This window comes from Rattus norvegicus, chromosome 3, assembly GCF_036323735.1.
Source record: "Rattus norvegicus strain BN/NHsdMcwi chromosome 3, GRCr8, whole genome shotgun sequence".
Lineage (NCBI taxonomy): Eukaryota > Metazoa > Chordata > Mammalia > Rodentia > Muridae > Rattus > Rattus norvegicus.
The window spans coordinates 137,586,311-137,609,241 of record NC_086021.1 but is presented as its reverse complement, the minus strand read 5'-3'; the positions used below and the strand labels follow the sequence as shown (position 1 = coordinate 137,609,241).

The 22,931-nt window shown below is 42.5% G+C and overlaps 1 long non-coding RNA gene across 5 annotated transcripts in view; it reads right to left on the bottom strand.

The window, feature by feature from the left end:
• LOC108350462 (uncharacterized) overlaps positions 1 to 18,260 on the bottom strand; it is a 43,162-nt gene extending 24,902 nt beyond the window's left edge. Inside the window, exons 1-4 of one of the 5 annotated variants that reach the window (XR_005502460.2) lie at positions 17,945 to 18,260; positions 17,343 to 17,439; positions 17,100 to 17,242; positions 10,946 to 11,585 (exon numbers count right to left, since the gene is read on the bottom strand). This is a non-coding gene — a long non-coding RNA (uncharacterized LOC108350462). Of the gene's footprint in view, positions 1 to 10,945; positions 11,586 to 14,497; positions 14,569 to 17,099; positions 17,440 to 17,944 lie in introns of those variants that run through there. The other 4 variants (XR_005502461.2, XR_005502457.2, XR_005502458.2 and 1 more) reach the window with 4 other exon arrangements.
• Between the last annotated feature and the right edge of the window lie 4,671 nt (positions 18,261 to 22,931).

The following is a 22,931-nucleotide window of genomic DNA, read 5'->3' as shown; positions in this document are numbered from 1 at the left end:
CCACAGTCGGGAGCAAAGAAAACTGAGATGCACCCAGGCCGCCCGCCTGCTTGCTCTCTTCTGGCTTTGTCCTGCCTAAGCAGTGGCACTGCCCACAGTAGACCGAACTAAACAGCCCCTCATTCCGGCTCTCAGGTAATTTTAGGTTGTAGCAAGGTGACATTTAAAACTAATAATAATGAAGACCAAGGCTAAAAAATAATCATGTGAATAACTAAAAGCCCTCTGGGGAGACTCCCTGACATTCATGTGGAATTATGGGACCTGTGTACATAGACACAGGACAATAGATGCAGGATGGGGACACGCTGATTCTTGTCTTCTTAGATGACACTAAAACCAGGACATTTTGAAAAGCAAAGACAGTGATGGTAGACTGATCAGAAGGAGAGAATGGAGATGTCATTCCACGCTTCCCCCAAAGTGGCCTGAGAGCTTCTTTCACCTTTTGAGGACCTTGGCTGAGACAAAGATGGATTCTGAACTTTGCTGCAGAAAAGAATTTGATGAACCAGTATGAAGCAGAACCGAAGTTTATTAAAAATCGTCTCTGGTATCCCTCCCTTGGAGCACCTCCCTTTCTTTCCCATTTTCCCTTAATAAACCTGTATTTGCTCTGCTTGCTTTTGGGTCTTGAGGAAGAAAGTGAGACAGGACTGAGACCGTGGGTGTAGGCTTCACAAAGAAGAGTTTTTAGTTTGTTGTCTTTACAAGAGTCATGTAAAAGGTTTTGGTGATTTCCAAGAGTTGCTAAGGCATTTAAGCGAGACAACAGAGTGTGTCCTGAGACATACCTGCCGAGACTCCAGCTGATAAGGTATGTCTTTAGATAACAGGGATGAAGGGTGTTTGGGTACCTTCAATGTAGACAGAATTAATAGTCATGTTTGTGAGAAAATATGTGGGGAGGAGAGAGGCCCCACATGAGATCTGAAACATTCAGGTCTTGTGCCTGGTTTATTGTTATTCTTTTAAAATTATGTCTTCTAATCTATCTATCTAGCATCTATCTATCTAATCTATCTATCATCTATTTGCATATCTGTGTGTATATGTGTGAGGGCACATATGACAGAGGATAACTTGTAGGAGTTGGTCCTCTCCATCATGTGGCCTCTGGACATCAAACTCAGGCCTTTTAAGTATGGCGGCCATCTTGTCAGGCCTATATTGTTCCTATGTCAGCAACCTTCACGGCAAATGTTAATTCTGTTAGAATCCTTGATTTTCAGCTAGCAAAAGGTTTCAGCTAGACTCTGGAGTGAGTACCCCCCCACACACCTCTTCCCCCCCATGTCCTCACAGTTTTCCTGTTTTTGTCTCAGGCCTCAAAAGAAAACATCTTCTGAAGAAATAGCTCCCTACATTTATAAGAAATTTGTACGTAGTGTTGGGACCACTGTGTAGTATGAGAGGCCAAGCTTACTGCTGGAGAGTCACAGGCTGGGAAGGGTCTCCATTTCATGGAAAGCCCTTAAGGTAAACTGTAAAACCCTAGGCCAGATGCCGGGGTGGCTCATCTCTGTAATCTTGGTACTCATGAGGCAGAGGTAAGAGGAATATAGCCACTTGGAGCCAACCTCGGCTACACAGGGAATGTTGTTCAGATCACACCCACTCAGTGCAGCCTCTTTCTTACGGCCCCTGTAAAGGCAATGACAAGTCTGTCTGTGTGTCTGTAAGCCCATATCAGACTCCCTAGATGCAGGTGCCACCATTACATCCCCAGTTCCTCAAGGATAGTCACAGGCTCAGGCAGTGAGACTCTGGAACATCAGAACTGCTGGTGGCACATCCCCCACCTGTGTAATGGGTACACCTTGACTAAAGGAGCCTTCCCACATCCTTAGAGTCACATTCCTTCCTTAGAATTCTCTTCTCTCCCTCCTCCTCCCCTCAGGAATTGGGGACTGCCTGGTTGCAGGCCTGTCCTGTAGGCTACCCATGAGCCTTATGTCTCCTTTACGGCATGAAACGCTCCCTTCCTCTAAGTTCTATGAAAAGGGACCTACACCCTGTCCGATGGCCCTAAACTCTCATTAAAGTCCCTGCCACACAGATGTCTGTCTACTCATGGTGCTAATTACTCTTCCAAAGGTCTCTTATCCAAAAGGATAATCTTTGTGTCTCTCTTGAATTTCAAAACAGAAACTTCTCAGTGAGTTAAAAAGCCAGCCTGGGCTACACAGCGAGAGCCTCAGAAAGCAGAAGAAAGGAAAGCTCTAGGCTATGCACAGCCAAGACTATGCTAACAACAGTCTCAACTTCAAAGTGTCACATCTGGTGTCAAGTCTGGATGACACAGCGGTTTCATGGAAGGCTGGTCTGGGAAGCTTCTGCATTGCCGACTTCTCACATTGGTTTGGAATCTCAAACAAAGAGGATGTACTATATTCCCATAATTTCTAAATTTCTAAATAAGCCCCCAAGGGACAAGGGAGGCCATGATGAACTGTGTGGAGTTGCCATCAAGGCAAGCTTTGAGTAAGTGCTTATCATCACTGACTAAGCACTGACCGTCTCAGTTCTGCTGATCTAGAACCGATCAGGGGCGTTGGCTTCTCACCACTCTGCATTTGGAAAAACATAAAATTGTGTCTTTCCAAGACAATACACAGAAATAATCCCAAGCAACTCGGCTTCTAGAAATTGCATCTGCTGAAACAGTCGTAAAACTACATCGAGATACCTATAAGATAATAGTCATTACCACAGGACTACTGACCAAGAGTAGAAAATGGTGGTTGTGACAACAGTCACTAATGGGTTGATTACGTGTGTGTCTAGCTCTTCTTGAAGTTTACCATCTGTTGGGACAACAACCCTATGGGATGCCCACCGTTTCACTTCACAGACAGGGAAACAGTGACATGGAGAAACTGTGTTACTAGCCAAGGGTTCATACTCGGGTTTCAACTTTTGACATCTGGCAAACAAACTAACTGGTACCTTTGTTGCTTCGGTACTCATGTCTGTTCTCCATTTCATTCAAACAATATTTATTGAGAGTAATCACACTCTAGGCTGTTAGTCTGCTAAGCACCAGAGACACAATGAACAAAAACAGGCCGGTCCCTACCCTCACTGACATCATGGGCCTGGCAGAGGACATATGAAAATGCAGAGCACAAGTCATGAGTGCAAGAAGAAAGTCACAGGGTGCATCTCTAATGAGGCAGAAAGTTAAGTCAGACATATGTGACTGTGAACTAAAAGAAAACCAGCTCAAGGGACCAGCAACCAAGACCAGATGGCTGTTTGGTTTCAGACAGCAGGACAAAGGGCTGAGGTGCATACTTTACATACCAGAGCAGAGATGGCCTCCAGGTTCTCCCAGCATCCCTCAGTCCTTACCTGCATACCCCACACCCAACTCTGAACTTTCCCCATAGGCTTTTTGCTATATAATCCAGACATTTTGTTTCCTTCTCCTCTTCTTTTTCCCCCTTTCCTTCTCTCTGCTTTCTCCTCTTTTTCTCTTCCCCTTCCCCTCTCTCCTTCCTGAAAGCAACTTGACCATCTGAGAGCAGCTTCCCAATAAACATGCATTTAATATAGTCTAATCTGGTTTGAATTGGCTTATTGCACCAGCAGAGAAATAACCTATCAGTGATACAAATCCCTTCTCATAAACAAAGAAAACAGAGGCAGCCAGAAATAGATCCTTTCAGAGACTCCTTCCTTTCGTTTCTGTAAGGAAAACCTCAGGGGCTGGAGAGCAGGATCTGCTGGAACCGCTCTCTGCCTTTGGTGAGCATTGTATCTTTTTCACTTATAGCAAATCCATCTTTTCACCATGACCATTCTGTGTCTTGCTCAGTTCTTTGTCAGATACAAAGCAAACAAGAAAAAAACCAAGCAAACCCTGGCCTTTATGTTACAGGACAAGACTCTTACCTGTAGTTTCAGAGACTAAGGAGTAGATCACTCGTTGAAGTCCAGGGTTAAAGGAAGGATAGTCGCAAACCAGATCTCACAGAGGAAATGATTTAGAGGAATTAAGTTAAGTAGAAGCCCCTTGCCCTGTCCGTAGTGTGTGTGAGCGTGCGTGCGTGCGTGCGTGCGTGAGTGCGTGTGTGCGTGTGTGTGTGTGTGTGTGTGTGTGTGTGTGTAAAATAGGGAAGGGAGACACCACTTGTACAATAACCCTGCTGCAGTGAGGAATGAGGATGTAAAATGATTGTAAAATCACACCAGTCACTACAAGCACCATTTAGCATCTTGATCTGATAGGAAAGTTGGAACTAAAATGTTGCATACTCTCTAGTCCATAGAACAGGAGCCCAAGGCTGCTTTTACCAGGAATCAATTTGTTGTATTAGCTTCTGTTGAAGTATTATCCTTAAACTAGAGAGCTGTCACACGGTTTTGCTCTTTTGTCTTCTATCTATGGCTACATAAATTCTAATCTGATCATTTAAACTACTAGGCAGTAATGGTAGTGAGAAGGGAGAGGAGGGGAGAGAGCTGCTGGAGAGAGACACGGTCAGTTCCCATACCCACGTGGGAGCACTGACCAGGGAGCACTTAGAAAAACTTTAGTAGAGGAGGACTGAAGATCTTCTTTCATAGAACTGTGAATTGTGAATGAAAATTCTGAAGAAGGAGCTGTGTCTGACTGTGAACAACTCCTAGAAGGAGTCTGTGTCTGCAGGCACTGATAGACTGATTAGAATTTCAGTGCTGTGAAGAGACTCGATGTAGGTATCTTGGGCTAGTTTTAGCCTTCCGGACCAGCCATTCCTTGCCCGACTCTATCTGAACTAACACCTCATGATGATAGATAGATAGACAGACAGATAGATACATGCTATTAACTTAGCAGCACACTACCTTCCATCAATTCAAGAGCTAAGAGTGCCATTTGATGGTACCGTGGCCCTATAGAATAAAACTTCCCCATCTTAATGTATCTGCCTTCCTCATGTACCCACCAATGTAGTTTAAACTTGCCTTGACTTAGTTATACTTTAAAATTATAGAAAACCCATGCAGCTGCTTCCACATTGGAACATGGAATTTGGGGTCATCTACCTCTGTGCTCTTTGGTCATGTCATTCATAATGGCTTCAGGATAAACTGTCTCTTAATCCTTTTAAGATGAGAAGAGAGCTAATGGGGGTTTTTCGTTTTGCTTTGTTTTTGTTTTTTTGTTTGTTTGTTTGTTTTTTAATGTTGACAATATGCAGAAAACAACCTACAAAATACAGCAAAATACAGCAAAATACAGCAGGAGGTCTGTGTAAAATGCATTCCCTGCGTGACACATGCTCTTCGGACTTTCTCCTTAGCTCCCGAGCCTGCCCTCATTCCCGGGAGTGCTTTTTCCTTTCTTAATAGGCTATCTATTTCTATCTGATGACTAATTTTAAAAGGGAGGATTTTTTCCATCCACCCCTCCTTTTCATGGCTGCTGGGATTTTCAATTAACCTGTACTAAGTTTTTATCTTAAACACTGATGAAATTGTCCTTGAATTTCTTTCTGAGACTGTTTCTATGTTATTTTTTTTTTTTATGGAGACTAAGAATTCCCCACAGGAATTCAGTTTCCCTGGTAACACTGGCTTTGGGAGAAACCTACACATGCCATCCCTTTTGCAACCTGCTAGCCAGAGGATCCTGGAACTTGGGAGGGTGGAGGGTTGGGCTAATTAGGAGTCCAAGCCCCTGGGGAATTGTAGGAAATGTAGAACATGCACATACCAGTTACTGGGGTGGGGTTTGCTTAACATTCACCCCATGCAAACAACAGTGTTGGATGTAAATACCTGCAGAGTGGAGTGGATTTCATTTGGTCTCTAGGGAGGCCACTCCTGTGGCCAAACCTTCAAACACACTCTCTTCCAGAAAGGGGAGGCAAAGGCAGATGTTGCCTAACTTAGGGTTTCAGCCTATTCCCCAACAAGCAAGAGTAATCCACCCATTCTCAATAAGCAGATTAAAACAGCCAAATTAATAGTGAAAAATAGAAAGGGGAATTTACTCAGTGGGACCTGGGAAGAGCTCTCCTACTTCAGGACCATCTTTGGGATCCTGAAATGAGGTTGAGGTTTAAGCGGAGGGTCAGAGTTACACATATCTGAGGAGTGCTGGTCAAGGCATGGCCCCACTCAACACTGACCCATCATTGCCTCTCCTGGAAAAGAGATGTAATAGGTTGTAAATCTCTTCCTAGAAGAAAAGTCTCCCTTTGGCTGGTTCAGGATTTAGGGTTTGTCTTCTCAGCATGAGTAGACCATTGTATGACAGCAAGAGTGGAGAACATAAATGTCTCTTTAGAATATCTTCATCTCTGTCAGGCAGATTTCAAAGGTACTATGCCAAAGTACAGACAGAAGGTACTGGGTCTGGCTGTCTCTCAGAGTCAGACACAAGTCCTGTTTCCAGCCACTAGAAAGCAGGTTTCCCAGACTCACTGGCTTGTACACTCTGTGAGCTCTCAGTAGGTGCAAAGACATCCTAGACTAGTGTATCTTTGCTAGACTGAACGCCATTTTAGAATAAGGGGCAATACCTATAAACAAATGTAACACAAGGGCAAGGAAGTATATGGTCAAATTCTCTGTCAAATGTTATAAAAATAACCACATAAGATCAACTGAAGTTTCACAGACAGTAAAAATGACTAGAAAGACTTATTGTAAGTGTAATTTTAAGTATTGAATTCTATAAGGTTTTGTTTTACTTTTTTATATTTCCCAAATTTTTAAATTAATCATAGACTGCAGTTGAGTTGGCAAGACAATAAACTCAGCCTTAACACATTAGCTCATTACTTCAATTGCTGTTTGTTGAACACTACTCCCCCAGGCAGTTCTAGGCACTGGGGTGTTCAACAATGACTGTGTTCTGCATGTCAAGATGCAGGAAGGCCCACATGCTGAGACAACAGAAAGCAGAGACCCAAGATAGAATCATGTAGGCCCTATTAAGCATGAAAAGATTGTGGACACTGGGTCTGGAGAGAGAGCTCAGCAGTTAAGAGCATTGACTGCTCTTCCAGAGGTTCTGAGTTCAATTCCCAGCAACCACATGGTGGTTCACAACCATCTGTAATGGGATTTGATTCCCTCTTCAGGTATGTCTGAAGAGATCAGCAGTATACTCAAATACATTAAATAAATAAATCTTAAAAAAAAGATTATGAATATCAGTCTAAGTGGGATTATACAAAACAGTAAGAAAGAGCTAAATACTTTTACAGGAAAGACAGCAAGAAAGTTCATAACTACATGGCTTTCACTGATACATGACTATTGGTGTGTCTTTTTTTAAATGCAGAGGCTTACTGTTTAGCCATGTGGTGGGTTACTGGTCTACAGTTATGCTATCTCATGAAAGAATTCCTAAAAATACTTTAAGTGCTAAAACTGTCTTGAGTAAAACTGGTCTCTGGTCACTTAGACCAGCCATAAATTCATAAGATAAACTGGACTCTAATCTAACAGTTATGAGAACACCCTGACCACTTAAATGCTTGCTATCTCTCTGCTTCTGTCAACAACACTTGCTTGCTGCAAATGTCCACTCCTGCCTTTCTATATATGTCACAATTGTGGTCCTTGACTTTAAAAACAAGCTACAGGTCAATACTGCTTCCTGCTGCTCTGGTTGGGACAGTCCCGATGGAGGTAAAATAGAAGAGAGCGACTGACTTATTCAGGCGTCTCTGGAGTTTTTCTCTTCAGGTACCCCATAGCCATGATCAGCCTGGAACTCTTTCCAGATATTGGAATGGTCTTGAACTCACAGGGATCTTCCTTTCCTTGCCTCATCAGTGTTGGGAGTAAAAGTGTGAACCTTACACCTTGCTGGAGTGTCTTTGAGAGTGAAAGAAACCAGACCACAGAGGATGAGTTCTAGAGAGATGTGACTTACTGATTCATGGGTGGTAGCTTAAATGAGAAAGAGAGAGAGCAAGAAGGGTTCCGGGAAATAAGTTTGAGCTGTTACACTGGCTTTTTACAAAAGATTTATGGTAAAGACTGGGGCGAAGTATGAATGGGTAGCGGGTGAGCTGTCCAGCCCAGCTGCCCAATCAGGTGTCAGGGAGCCTCTTCTCAGTCTCACCTCCACGGGCAGGAATTCAGAAGTGCTCATCTGGAGAACATAACCAAGAAGCTGGAGCCAGACTCTCTTCACCCAAGGCAGAACCAGGGGAAACCAGAGCAAAGGATATTTTAAAACACCTGTTTTAAAGTCTTTTAGAATCCCCTGATAGGCTCATAGGAGCATCAATCTACTGGGCTCCTCTTTGTGGGTTTTTATCTTGGCTTCCAAAGCTTGACTGGAGAAATATGAACTCAGGATATTTTAGTCAATTTGATAGCTGTTTGGTACCTATGATCACAGCTTCCTCCTGGATCTCCCTTCTGAAGATCAAGAAGGAATTTAACTGTTATTTGATTTTTAGGTTAAAGTGATAGAGAACATGTCTCTCTCAGTTGTAAGTCCTGTGCAGACACTGATATAATGAAGTTGAACAAAAGTCATGATGTCCTATATCTGGGCAGCATAGGTTCACAATTATTACAGCCTAATAACAGCATGCAATCCGGGTAGGCTCATTCCGCCCACATTTAACTACACCAATCCCTCCAATATTAGTGGGTGATTCCGGAAATATTATCAAGGGATGGATTAAGAGCCTTGCTTTTAAATAAAAAAAATTGACTTCGCAACTATTGTCTGTAACCCTAAAACTCAAGTGACTGATGCAGGAGGATTGTTAGAAGTATAAGGCCAACATCGGTTTCCAGAGAGCTCCAGGCCAACCTGTGTAACCCTCCCGGCAGGAGCAAAGGTGCCAGAAACTGACACTTTTAATTCTTTCCTTGTCTATCAGACCAGGGAAATAATGGTCTAAAGCCATTGAAATGCCCACAGAATCTCATGCAGCGGAAAGCAAAAGGCTGAACTTTGTGCTAGCCAGAGAAGGAACTTGTCTTCTGGGAAGAAATCTCACCATTCTGGTAGCTTGCTGGCCCTTGCAGGAGAGACTGAAGTCTAGACAGTGAGGGCTAAGGACCACCGGGTTATGCAGATCCCTTTGGTGTAGTTAAACTTAAACCTCACTAAACCTTAGGAACATTAATCTAGATTGGGGAGGGGAGGTCCCACTGGACCTCTTTGTTCCCCATCTTAATGCATCCATATTAAGCAAATCTCATTTTCCTGCTTTTGTACTACTGTTTGCCTCTTTAATTGGCCTATGTAGGACTGGTGACCTAGGTTTTTATAGTTGCCAGGATCCAGAGTTTGAACCTAATGATTTCAGGGTCACTGAGGGTACAAAGTGAGACCCTGTCTCAAAACAAATAAGAGCACAAACAAGTAGGGGCCAAATAGATGAACTGTTCTCATTCAAACCACCACACCTGCAAACATGGTGATGACTTTTACTGGTAGCGGAGGAATATTCCATTGTGTAAACAACCACATTTTCATTAGCTATTTATCAGTGGATGAGCATCTAGTCTGTTTCCTGGCTGCTGTGAATGGAATCAGTTTTCCTGTACTTGAGATTTGCTTTGTATTCTAATATGTGCTCTATATCTGGAGAAAGTCTCATGGACTGCTGAAAAAAATGTGTATTCTTTAGTGTTTTGGGTGGGATTTTCTGTAGGTACCTATTCAGTCCACTTGATTTATGATGTTATTAAACTCCACAATTTTTCTATCCTAGTGTTTTTTTTAGATGACCTCTTTGTTTATGAGAATGGGATACTAAAATCACCCACTACCACTGTGTGATCTGTGGTATTGAGTGTAAATGTATTCCTTTTATGAAATTGGGCACTTCCAAATTTGGTGTATATATGTTTAAGATTGTAATATCTTATTTGGTGAATTTTTCCTTTAAAGACTAAAATGCTTCACCCCAGCTCTTCTGATTAGATTTGGCTTGGAGTTTGTTTTACCAGAAAGTAGAATATCTATGCTTGGTTGTTTCTTAGTTTCATGGGCTTGGAAAACCCTAAAGTGATGTCTTCTATTGGTCATAATGTGTGTTTCTTTGGAAGAAAAAAAGATGAATATTGTTTTCTGATCCAACCTACTAATCTGTGTCTCTTCACTGAAGAACCAAAACCATTAATATTGAGAGTAACTACTGAATGGTATACATTAATTCCTGCCATTTTGTTTTTTGGTGGTGTTCTCCTTGACATTTTTAATTTGATGGCCTGAAATTACTTGTTCCTTGTGCCTTGGGAATGTTTAACCTTCTCTTCAGACCTGAATCTCCCTCTAGTATTCTCTCTATAACTAGCTTTGTAGATGTATGTCCCTTTCATCCATTTTGTAAAGAAAAGCTTTACAAAAAGCTTTCCTTTCTCAGTTGATTATGACTCATAGTTTTAGTGAGTATTGTAGTCTGGGCTGGCATCGGTGATCTTTCACAGATCTTTCTGTCTTTCACTAGTCTTTCTGTCTTTCACAGTCTCCATTGAAAAGTCGGCTGTTATCCTGATGAGTCTACCTTTGTATGAGACTTGTTTTTTGTTTTCCTGAAACTTGTAATATCCTTTGTGTGCTTTGTACATTTATAGTTTCTATTATTATACGATATGGGGAGTTTCTCTACCTGGAGAAGAAGGCATGTGTAAGACATGTGGACCTTGTGGCATAGGTGGGTCTCAGGGGTGGGTGGAGTTACTGTGTGAGTTTAGTGTTCCTCCTAGGAGGGGAATTGTCCTCAGGGCAAAGGGGTTGGTGGAATTTATGGCCTAGGTTCCTTCCTTCTGTCTGGAGAAGTCAACAAGAAGCCAAAAGCTTAGCTATGGAAAGACAACTCTGCTCTTCCTGGGAATCTCTTGTCTTGTTTTCTTTTTCTTTTTTCCTTTATTTTATTAGATATTTTCTTTATTTACATTTCAAATGTTATCCCCTTTTCCAGTTTCCCCTCTAGAGCCCCACATCCCATCAACTCTCTCCCTGCTTCTATGAGGATGCTCCCCTACCCACCCACTCTGCCCCCCACCTCCCTACCCTGGCAGTCCCCTACCCTGGGGCATCGAGACTTCACAGGACCAAGGCCTCTCCTCCCATTGATGCCCGACAAGGCCATCCTCTGCTACATATGTGGATGGAGCCATGGGTCCCTCTATGTGTACTTTTTGGTCGGTGGTTTAGTCCCTGGGAGCTCTGGGGGGATCTGGTTCGTTGATGTTGTTGTCGTTCCTATGGGTTGCAAACCCCTTCAGCTCCTTCAGTCCTTTCTCTAACTCCTCTATTGGAGACCCTGTTTTCAGTCCAATGGTTGGTTGCGAGCATCTTCCTCTGTGTCTGTCAGGCTTTGGCAGAGCCTCTCAAGAGACAGCTCTATCAGGCTCCTATCAGCATGCACTTCTTGGTATCCACAATAGTGTCTGGGTTTGGTGTCTGTATATGGGATGGATCCCCCGACGGGGCAGTCTCTGCTTCCTTCCTTTCCTTCAGTCTCTGCTCCACACTTTGCCTCAGTATTTCCTCCTGCTACTATTTTGTTCCACCTTCTAAGAAGGACTAAAGCTGCAGAAGGTCAGAGTCCATGATGTCAGAGCAAAGCATGGCAATAGGGACAGCTGAGAGTTCACATTTTGATCTGCAATTAGGAATGGGGGAGGGAGGGATGGAGGGAGGAAAGACGGAGGGAGGGAGGAGTGAGTGAGGGAGGGAGGAAGAGAGAGAGAGAGAGAGAGAGAGAGAGAGAGAGAGAGAGAGAGAGAGAACTGAGAATCAAATCTTTTGAAACCTCAAGGCTCATCCCTAGATGCACTGCCTCAAGGGCACACCTCTAATCCTTCCCAAACAGTTCTACCAAGTGGGGACTATTTATTCAAATATATGAGACTGTGGGGCCTATTGTCATTCAAACCACCACATCCCAGCCCCTAACCTCCATAGGCTCATGACCATATCATAATGCAAAACACATTTAATTAACCTCAAAAATACCCATAATATTTTACAGTCTCAACTCAATTTAAAAGTCCAAAATCTCTTCTGAGACAATCCAATCTAGTCTCTTAGTTGTAATCCCCTGGAAAATAAAAGGCAAATCACTTATTTCCAACATGCAAAGGCATAGAATATATATTATCATTCCAAAAAGGAAGGAATGAGAACATAGGACATAATAACCAAAGAAAGAGCAAAACTCAGCAGACAAAACCAAATCCTGTAGCTTTATGTCTGATGTCAACAGGCTTAGATGGTTCTACCCCTCCAGCTTTACTACCTACACCACATTTTTCTTTCTTGACCTAGTTCCACTCCCTGTCGAAAGCCCTCCTTGTCCAATGTCTCACAGCTCTGGCTAATTACCAACATCTTGGGGTCACCAATGCAAGCCAGGCTTCATTTTCACAACTTCACACAATGGCCTTTCAGGGACTCTATGCGAAGCCCATCCTGCTACCTATTTCCGGTCTGTAGCAGCTCCCCTTCCTCATAGAGGAAGATTACACAATTCTTTTCCTTTGTATCCTTCAAGACTCTAAGGCCAGAAGTGTGTGAGTGAAGTAGCCAGAAGTGTGTGAGTGAAGTAGCAAGGTCTAACTGCCTGCTTGGGATGGAACCCTGACTCTTTGAATTACATTTACAGAAATCTCCCTCTGTTGTTGCTTCTTAGGAACAGAAAAATTTTGGCCTTTTTTTTTTCTTTTTTGTACATCGTGGAAGTTGAGCTGGGTAGGGCCTTGTCTTGAGGTCTGGCCTCTCCTCACTCTTCATCATATGTCCTGCTTCCAACACTAAATTTCCTGATGCTTTTTCCCTTTAAACTCTATATTTTGTGTTTACACACACACACACACACACACACACACACACTTGCTCTTTTTAATAACAATGTGGCAAAATCAATATTAGACCTTCTTGAACTTCCCTCCACCAAAAAACACAATGCAGTACTTTTCAATGTAGGACAAGGGCAGAACGCAGCCATATTATTTGCCAAAATATCATTAAAATGGTTTCTAGTCCAGTTGCTAATATTATCCCCCTTTGAAACCTCTCAAGCTGGACCTCCACAGTCCACCTGCTATTAGTACTACTATCTTCCAAAACCCTGTTAGGATGGCCCATTAAGCTCTGTTTATAATATTTAACTGTATTTCTAGTTCAAAATCTTCCAGACATCCCCCAAACCAGCATCATCAGGTCTGTCACAGAAATTCCTCCAACTTCTGTCTTAAGTTACTTTCCAATTGTTGTGATAAGACACCATGACCAAAGCAACTTATGGAAGAAAAAGTTTATTTGGGGGGCTCACAGTTTCAGAGGGTTAAAGTCCGTGACTATCATGGCAGGGAGCATAGTAGCAGGCAGGTGAGCTAGTGCTGAAGCAGTAGCTGATTACATCCTAAAATCCATAAAAACCATGAGGCAGAGAGAGCTAATTGGGAATGTGTGGGCTTTTGAAACCTCAAAGCTTACCCTAATGACATAGCTCCTCCAATAAGGCCACACCTCCTAATCCTTCCCAAATAATTCCATTGACTGGAGACCAAGTATCCAAACAGATGAATTTTGGGGCCTCGCCCATTGGATGACACAATGTATCTTTCTGTTGCTTTCTATATGCTCTTTTACTTGGAGACCTGGGGGGAAGGGACACTCTGTATCTCAACTGAAATCTTGTAATCTGAACTTGAGCTGGTTGTCTCATGGGGCTTCCCCAGTCATTTCTGGTGGATGCTGTAAGCAACAAATCTAATGTTTTGCTATCTATCTACAACTTGCTTTTTTTGTTGTTTTATTTTTGTTCACTGCATGCTTAACAAACTCGCTTACTCAAAACTAAAAGTACAGCTATTTTGGACCATTCTCTGGAAAGAACATCAGTGATGAGAAGTAACTGAAACCAAACCACCAGATGGCTAATCATCAGTGTCATCAGAGAATATTGTTCAGAAACAAGGATTAAACTATCAAAATAAAAATGGAGTTATGCTGAGGAGGGTAGCACATGCCTATACATCTAGAATGTGGGAGGCTGAGGTGGGAAGACTGTAAGTCTGAGATGAGCCTGGGTTTCATGGTGAGACTGTCTCAAAGCAAACAACAAAAATGAAACCACTCCTGGCAGCCCTTCCAAAAGGAACTAAGGCCTAGAGGTTATGGGGAGACATTTTTGCATGTGGTTGCCTGACACCAACTGAATCTAACATCTCCCCTACTTGTCTTCTGTTTACGATGTATGCTATGCCATGGTCATTTCCCCTCAAGAAGGAGGGTGAAAACAAGGCAAGGATCATGGCAAGGATGAAGATGTTCTGACAAGACACTCACGACCTTCTCTGTAGGTGCATCACACGGATACAATGCACTCCAAAGAGCTGGAGTTTCCCAAGAATCTTGTGCATAGAGATGGAAAAGTCCGGGATCTGCTGCCCATCAGAAAGGCAGCTTGTTTCCTGCAAGGAGATTCTGTACAGTTCTGACAACTTGTCAGGTTACCTTACAGGAGAGACTGCAGCCCCAGACAATGATGATAAGCAGGACCTTGATAGGGATGCTTAGCCATGAATGTCTCTTGTTCTTTATTTCAGTCTAAACCTCATGGTGAAACCTTGAAAATGGACCTGGGGGTACGAGGTTGGGGTTAGTGAATTTCTTTGCTCCTCTTCACAGTGTGGACACATTAAAGAAATACTTTTGTTATAACTTTGTTATGAACACACACACACACACACATACACACTCACATACACACACACACAAGTACGCGTGCATGCACATTAAAAGAATTATCCAAAGACATAAATGCAAAAACACTACAAGTAAATCAAGCTGTGTGGATGGTTGGCTTTTCTGTCAACTCAACGTAAACTAGAGGCTAGAATTGTCTGAGAGGAGAGAACCAAAACCGAGAAAATGTTTTCACAAGACTGGCTGTAGGCAAGCCCATGGTGCATTTTCTTGATTAATGATTGGTGTGGATGGGCTTATTTTATTTCGGGCAATGCCACCTCTGGGAAGTGGTCCGGGAATGAAAAAGAAAGCAGGCTGAGCAAGCCCAGAGGAGCAAGTCAGAAAGCATCACTCCTCCGTGGCCACAGCATCAGCTGCCTCCAGGTTCCTGCCTTGAGTCGCTGCCCTCACTTCCCTCAGTGATGAACTGTGACCTGAGAGTGTAAAATGAAATAAACTCTTCCCTCCCAGATTGCTTTTCAGTGTGATCTTTATCACAGCCGTGTGTTTTTTAAAAATCCACAGAAAGGCAGCCAGGGAAAAGAAAAAGTGAAAGCTAAAAGATAGCAAATAGTGGGGGTTGGGGATTTGGCTCAGTGGTAGAGCGCTTGCCTAGGAAGCGCAAGGCCCTGGGTTCGGTCCCCAGCTCCCAAAAAAAGAACCAAAAAAAAAAAAAAAGAACCAAAAAAAAAAGATAGCAAATAGTGGAATTGCAGATATAAGTTCTAACACATCTGTAACCGAATTATGCAACAGTCTCCTGTGTGTGTGTGTGTGTGTGTGTGTGTGTGTGTGTGTGTGCGTGCGCGCGCGCGCGCGCGTGCATGCATGCGAGAGTGCTTGTGTATGTGTAACAATAACACCTCAGAATCCAAGAAGTAAAATGATATTGCTAAAACGGAGAAAAACACAAACCCACCATTACAGTTGGGGACTCTAGTCCTGGAGAAAATGATTACTGAGGAAGTCCCCGTGCCCTGCCACCTAAAGTGTGGACAATCTGAACACAGATTACATTTCAGAATCAATACAGAAACTTTATGTGCAGGAAAAAAAGTCACAAAAATGCAAGTACTAAAATAGGTCTGTTAGGTAGAAGGAGGCCTCAAAGATCATTTTTCCCAAGATCTGGCCTAATGTATTATTTCTTTCTTCAGTATTTGCTGCATCAAAACTATCTTGCATACTGTGTGAAACCAGAGGGCGCAGGAGGGAAGGGGAAAGCAGCTTGTCCTTTTACAGAACACCATGACTGATGCTGTGATGGGAGAAAAGAACTGAGACGTGGCTTTAACCTATGTCCCAATAATTCTCACGACGTATAAATGTACATGTTTACAAAAGTTAAAATATACCACTAACAGGGACTATTTCAACGGATTCTTAAAAGCTACCTTTGCTGAAAAGCATTGACTTGGGCCCTGCCTTAGTTACTTTTCTTTTGATGTTAAAAGATACCACGACCAAGGCAACTTACAAATGAAAGAGTTAATTGGGGGCTTGTTTACAGTTTCAGAGGGTGAGACTGTGACCATCATGGCAGGAAACATGGCAGGCAGGCAGGCAGGTAGGCAAGCAGCCATGATGCCAAAACAGTAACAAAAAGCTTACATGTTGAGATAATAACCAAGAAGCAGAGAGAGGGGGCTAACTGGGAATGGGTGAGTTTGTGGAACCTCAAGCTTACCCCCAGTGATACCCTCCTCTAAGAAGGCCACACCTCTTAATCCTTCCCAAATATTTCCACTAACTTGGGACAAAGCATTCAAATATACAGAAGCCTACAAGGGCTATTCTCACTCAAACCATCACTGGCCCACAAAAATAGCAAGATGAAAACTGACATATCTGTCTTTATCTTGCAAATGTTATTTAGGCTAAAAGCTAAGAGATAAGTTAGTGGCCTTTACTTCTCTTAAGTCACCTTGGATTCCAGGATCAAAACCTTGTGGGACATCTCAAAAACTCAACCAGAGTTGGGACAATGATAGATTGAAGGCAGCACCTCAGCTCAACCAGACTGCTTAATTACACATCTTCCATCGTCTATTTAAACTTGAACCTCATGTGAGAACCTCATGTAGAAACTTCTGGAGTACTTGGACACCTTTATCTGTCCCCCCTCCAAATGTAGCCACGTTGAATCAATGCCTTCTTTGTGCTTTATGGTGTTGCTCAACTCTGGACATTGTTCAGCTCTTTAATTGACGTATGGAATTGGTGGCCCAGCCTAACTCATGGAGGTTGGGGTCTGAGCTTTGCTTTTGCTGTAAAAACACATTTGCTACTCTCTCTAGCATTATAGAACTTTCTCCAGTCCTTCTGTCTTCCCAGCCCTCTGTTTTCCTCTAATCAGAAGACAATGTAATCTTACTTGGATTTAATTTATAAACATTACTGTCCACCACCACAGTGACCCTACCTCTCGCTTTTGCTTCACTTCTTCCCACCTGTCTCGTCATCCTCGTCATCCTCGTCATCCTCGGAGGTGCTCCGTTTGCATTTCAGTGACTGTCATCTTGCCAGGCTCCATGGCGTTCCCGTCTGCTCTTCCCCACTTTAGCCCTGTTAGGTGAGTAGTCAGACATTAGTAGGCTTGGAAGTCACTGACACAGCCCAGCCCTCATAATCAGCTCTAGACCCCATCTTCTGTGTTCCCGGTTACATGCTAATTCACAGGAAGGAGACCATTCTGCAATGGGAACGTCTCCATAGATGGAGAATCACATGGCATGGAGGAAGTGGTGGGGTTTTGTTGAAGCCTGTGAAGGAAAGAATAGTTCCTCTTGGTAAAGTATGACTATTTCAGGGTTGTACTTTTTATTGTTATTTTTTAATTCTCTTGAGTATGCTCTGTTATATAATTTCTGGACAGAAGAACAGGATCTAAATCTCCTCTGGTCCTGGGTTGGCCAAAAAATTATAAGATTACAAAGACATACTACTGATCCCTCTGTTAAGTATTCATCAAAATTGGGCTGTCAATCAGGAAAATATGTCTTCCCCTGACCCCCCACGGCCAAGCCACTGGTTCCAGAAATGGTAAACCTAAAGACAGTGCTAAGGAGAAAAATACCCATCCCCTTAATGAGGCGTGTATTTAAGGGCCTACCCCAGAGGCCCCTCTCTCAGTCACATGCATTTACAAACCCTCACTGACAAAGCTACCTACTTTGTGAGTTCTTTGAATTATCTAAAATCATAACTCTTTTTCATTTCCTCCATTTTTATCTCCTTTTTATGACTGGATATTGGCCAAAAACTTACAATTGTTCTGGCACTCTAGACGTTCTCACTTCCCTCTCTGAAGCCAACTCTGGCTCACATACTCACGATGCCTGTAGACCTCTGCTGCTCAGTCTGCCTGGCTTCCTGACCTCTAACTCAGAAGTCCTGACCTCGAATTCAGAAGTCCTTGACTCCCTCTCTTCCTCTGAGCCAGCTTCCTCCTCTCAGCATGTACCAAGATCTCTAGCTTGCCTACTTTGTTGATTTTATCCTCTCAAAATCCAATAAAATTGTTCTCAAGTTTCCTTCAGAGTCTATTTCCAGTCTATTTTATCTTGAAGACTAAGAATAGTAAAAAGGTAAAGCCTGTGGCACTAATTTTTTTCAAACCAAAAGTTTTGCAAACCAAAAGTTTTCCTTTCTTCTAGCTCTTCAGCAGACTGAGATAAGGTAGCATTTTCAGAATTAAATGATAAAAAAGGTTACAGAAAACATGAACAGAAAGGAAATGGTGTGTAAGTGTGACTATTTTCATTTCTTCCCATTTGTTTATTTTATGTGTACATGTTCATGCATGGGCCAGGGGTGCATATCTGCCATCGCATGTGTGTGGAGGTCAGAAAGTAACTTTTAGGAGTCAGTTCTCTCCTTCCATCATGAGAGTTCTGGAGATATAATTTAGAGAGTTTAAATAGCACTTCTATTGCTGTGATAAAACACCACGACCAAAGGCAAGTTGGGGAGGTGTTTTAGTCAGGGTTTCTATTCCTGCACAAACATTGCAACCAAGAAGCAAGTTGGGGAGAAAAAAATTTATTCAGCTTACACTTCTACATTGCTGTTCATCACCAAAGGAAGTCAGGTCTGGAACTCAAGCATGTCAGGAAGCAGGAGCTGAATCTGAATTAGGGAAAGGCAGTCTCAACTAACCTAGATCCCTGCAATCTCTCAGACACTGAGCCACCAACCAGGCAGCATACACCAGCTGATATGAGGCCCCCGACACATATACAGCAGAGGACTGTGCCTCAGTGAGAGAAAAAGCGCCTAACCCTCAAGAGACTTAAGGCTCCAGGGAAGGGGGAGGACTGTTGGGGTGGGGGAGAGGATGGGGACATCCTCTTCGAGATGGGAGGGGGGATGGGCTGACAAACTATTGGAAGGTGGACAAGAAGGGGGGATAATGACTGGACTGTAAAAAGATTAAAGAATAATAATTATTATTATTAGAAAAGAGGAAGTGAGACAACCACGTGACACGGTGCTCAGCACCAGGAAGTGCTATTTCAGTAGATTATGCTGCCTTTTATCATCACAATGTATGCTTTTGATAAGTATCAGAATGTGAAAATGCAAAATAAAAAGAAATGCATATTTGAGGCTCCAAAGAAAAATACCAGGATTCCCAATTTCATACAATAAACAGTGGTGGACACTGACTGTCATGTTGGTCCTGGCACAGTAGTGGATGATTTCAAATACCTGTTCTCCTCTCTAGATAGGGTGTCCAAACCAAAAGTCAAGAAAAAAACCCTAAGAATTAAATTACATCATAGATCAAATGTGCATGACAGATATCTACAGAATATTGCATCCAACAGAAACAGAACATATGTCTTTTTTTTTTCAGTGTAGTAAGCTACTGAACTATAGTTACACCATCTTGGGAAAGTATTCAGGAATACTTTTAAGTGCTAAAATTATCCTGAGTAAACTTGTCTCTCATTGTGTAGACTGGTCATAAATTGTACTGGTCTCGTAGACTAGTCATAAAATTTACTGGTCACGTAAACCAGCCATAAATTCCTATATAATGTGTCCCCGAGTTCAAGGTTATGGGAATTAACTAGTATCTTTCTGCTTCTATAAACACCTTGCTTGCCTGCTTCCTGTAGATTGTCCACAGCTACCTTTCTGTGTGTGTCACAGAAGTTTGGTTTTTGTCTTTAAAAAATTTGAACAAATTGGAGATTTGTTCTGTGTCTTAACTACTACTCTTCTTGGTACAGCCCAAAAGAGAGAATAAAGGCTCCACATAATTTGACTTATTCAGCTCTCCAGTGGCCTTTCCTCAGGTATCCATAACACCAACAGCCTGGGAAACATCTCTAAAATGGATCATGTTCTAGGCCACTGAAGAAAGCACCTTCAGTGGGCGGTGAGGCACTCAGCAGCTAGGATGCCCACGGAACATTCGTCTTTTGAGTATTCTCGGTCTATTCACACAAACACTTCTGACAATCCCATGCTGTTAGAAAGCTTTAACAGACATCTCACCAAGCAGCTAACACTTGGCTGATGCAGGGTCCTACTGGGTAAATCTTCTCCAGTGAGGATGTTTTGGGAGCAGGCCCAACCCACATGCTCTGTGGAGCCCCTCAGCTGGGACAGGCCAGGAGGATGACTCTGGCAGAGATCCAAAAGGTTCTTGAGAGCTGCAGGGCTGGCAGGCAAGCATGTGTGAGCTCAGCAACAGACATGTGTGAAGTGGCTTGAGACCGCCACATCTCAGGAACATGGCGGTATAATGCTCAGGGTCGCTTTTTTTCTTTTTTACTGAGACACAGACTTTATTAAGATTTTCACGTGTAATAGAGCACAGTTTCCATTGCATCCAAGTAGCAATCAGGAATGGCAGCATGTCGTTTTGTAGCAACTGACACTGTGGCTTTTTAATTTTGGTTTGCAGAAACCTTATCCTCAATTAAATCTAGTCATGCTTTTGAAAAACGCTTTAGGTCACTCCGAGCCTGGCAATTAACATTTGGCATAAACAATGGTAAAACCACCACAATAGATACAAATACAGCCTCATAGGCGGTATTTGTATCACAGCAAAGGGAACGGTAGCCCGTCAATAGTAACCGGTTAACAGAGGAATTCAGTGAAGACATCTGGAAGCTTTGATTCCCAGCCCTGACAGTTCTCAAAGTGGCAACAATGTCTACAGTGCAGTTCACAGCCGAGAAGTACAGCATGAGCAGCCCATTTGAGTTAGTGTGTCACAGCCTTCTGAGTTATCAACAACACCTCAGAATAAAAAATATTCAAGTTGTATTTCTCATACAACCTTCTGTGCTTCCTGAAGGGTGTTAAATGGATTTAATGGAGGCAGTAGTTTCCCCTAAGGTGAATTATTTTTAGCATTTTTATAGTTGTATAGACCTAAAGACTCTCAGAATTATCAGTGACGAGTGTGGGAACATTCCCACTTATCGTAATATCATATACTTGACTCACAATGTCATTCTGTCAATTTACCTGAAATTAAGTTTTAGTCTTGTAACGAATGCATAAGAATGGTATAATAAATAACCGATACACTGGAGTAGACGCAGCTACAAATGACAGTTATGGGGGCGGGGGCCCACACTCACGCCACTGGAAGTTTGAGCGTCTGCATGTTTGAACTTACAGAAATACTGACGTGCATACACACCTGTCTACTTTAGTCTGGTGTCTTCAGAAACCCAAGATATGGTCCCCATTTATCCAAGAAAAAAAAACGTGTAGCTCGTAGTTTCTCCTTTGAAAGTAATGAAATAATTCCAAGACTTTTAATAACCAGAATTTAGAAAAGAACAGTTTTAGTTAGAAATTGATTAAGTGTATAGAGATGAGTGAATGAATGACTCGAATAGATCGCAAAGAGAGATCAAACTAGAATCCAGATGAAAAGTGATTTTAAGGAGAAGCACAGGGGTTGCTGGCAGGGACTACCAGTGGCTAGGATGTGGTTTCCTACATAAAGGGCCTTCCATGGGCGCTAACAGATGTTTCCCTGGAGTGGAGGTAAAGGTGGTTTCGCTGTTTCATCCCTTCTAATGTTCAATATTTATGTCAGTTTGTTTAGCAGTAGCTTTGTACTGTTGGGGCTCAGAGCTCAGAGCTGGCTCAGTAACATATCAATGCCATCTTGGAGTTGGTTCATTAGCATATGAAAGCCTGTCTTGGGCTTGGCTCACACCTGAGCTGTCTCCGCTGGATCCTTATCTGATATGCCTATCAGAGCTTGCCCTGGAGCTTGGTGCCACTCTGAGCTGTCAGGTGGCAGGCTCCTGTCTTGCATGCCCTAAATTATTCTAAGTCACGCGAAATGGTTTTCAAGTTCTACAAAATGCTTTCACTTATGTTCCTAACAGCCACAAATCAAGTCTTTTCTAAGTCTTAAAAAAATACCTTTTGAGATCATAATGCAATAAACATAGAAATCAAAAGCAAGAAAAACCAAGAAAACCACAGATACATGGAAGTGGGACAATATGTTTTGTTTTGTTTTGTTTTAAATGGGTGATTTGTCTACATGTATGTCTGGGAAATGCATGTGTGCCTGGTTCCTGAGGAAGCCAAAAGATCCCTTGTAACTGGAGTCACAGGTAGCCAGCCATGAGCTCCCACGTAGGTGCTAGGAGTTGATCCCAGGGCCTCTAGATAGGCAGCCAGAGCTCTTAATCACTGAACTGTTTCTCCAGCCCCATGGACAAAATATTCTTGAATGAACAGCAGATAGTTAAAGAAATCAGACAAGAAATTTTAAAAATCCAATAATCCAATGAAACTGACAGCACAGAGCAAGGCAGTTCCAGGGGAGAGGTTGCAGTTTTCAGCACTAACAGTAGGGGAATCCGAGCGATCGCAAACGACCTGATAATAAACCTCTAGGTCCAGGAGAAACTAAGAACAACCCAAACACAGAAGTACCAATGGCAAGAAATAATAAAAACCACAGCGGATGTTCACGAAACAAACTAAAAAAAATATTTCAAATTTATCCAATAAGGAGATTTTTCTTTGAAAAAAAAAAGAATAATATTAACAAACACCTAACTTATCTACCCAAAATAAGACACAAAAACTCCAATTGATGAAATAGAGATCAAGAGGGGGGTTACTGGAGATTCATTCATTTAGATGAACAGAATCCTTAGGGAGTGATTTGGAAACTGAAAAGCCTAGATTAATCAATTCCCAGATACATTCAACCTACCAAAACCAAATCAAAAACATATAAGCAGCTTAGACCCAT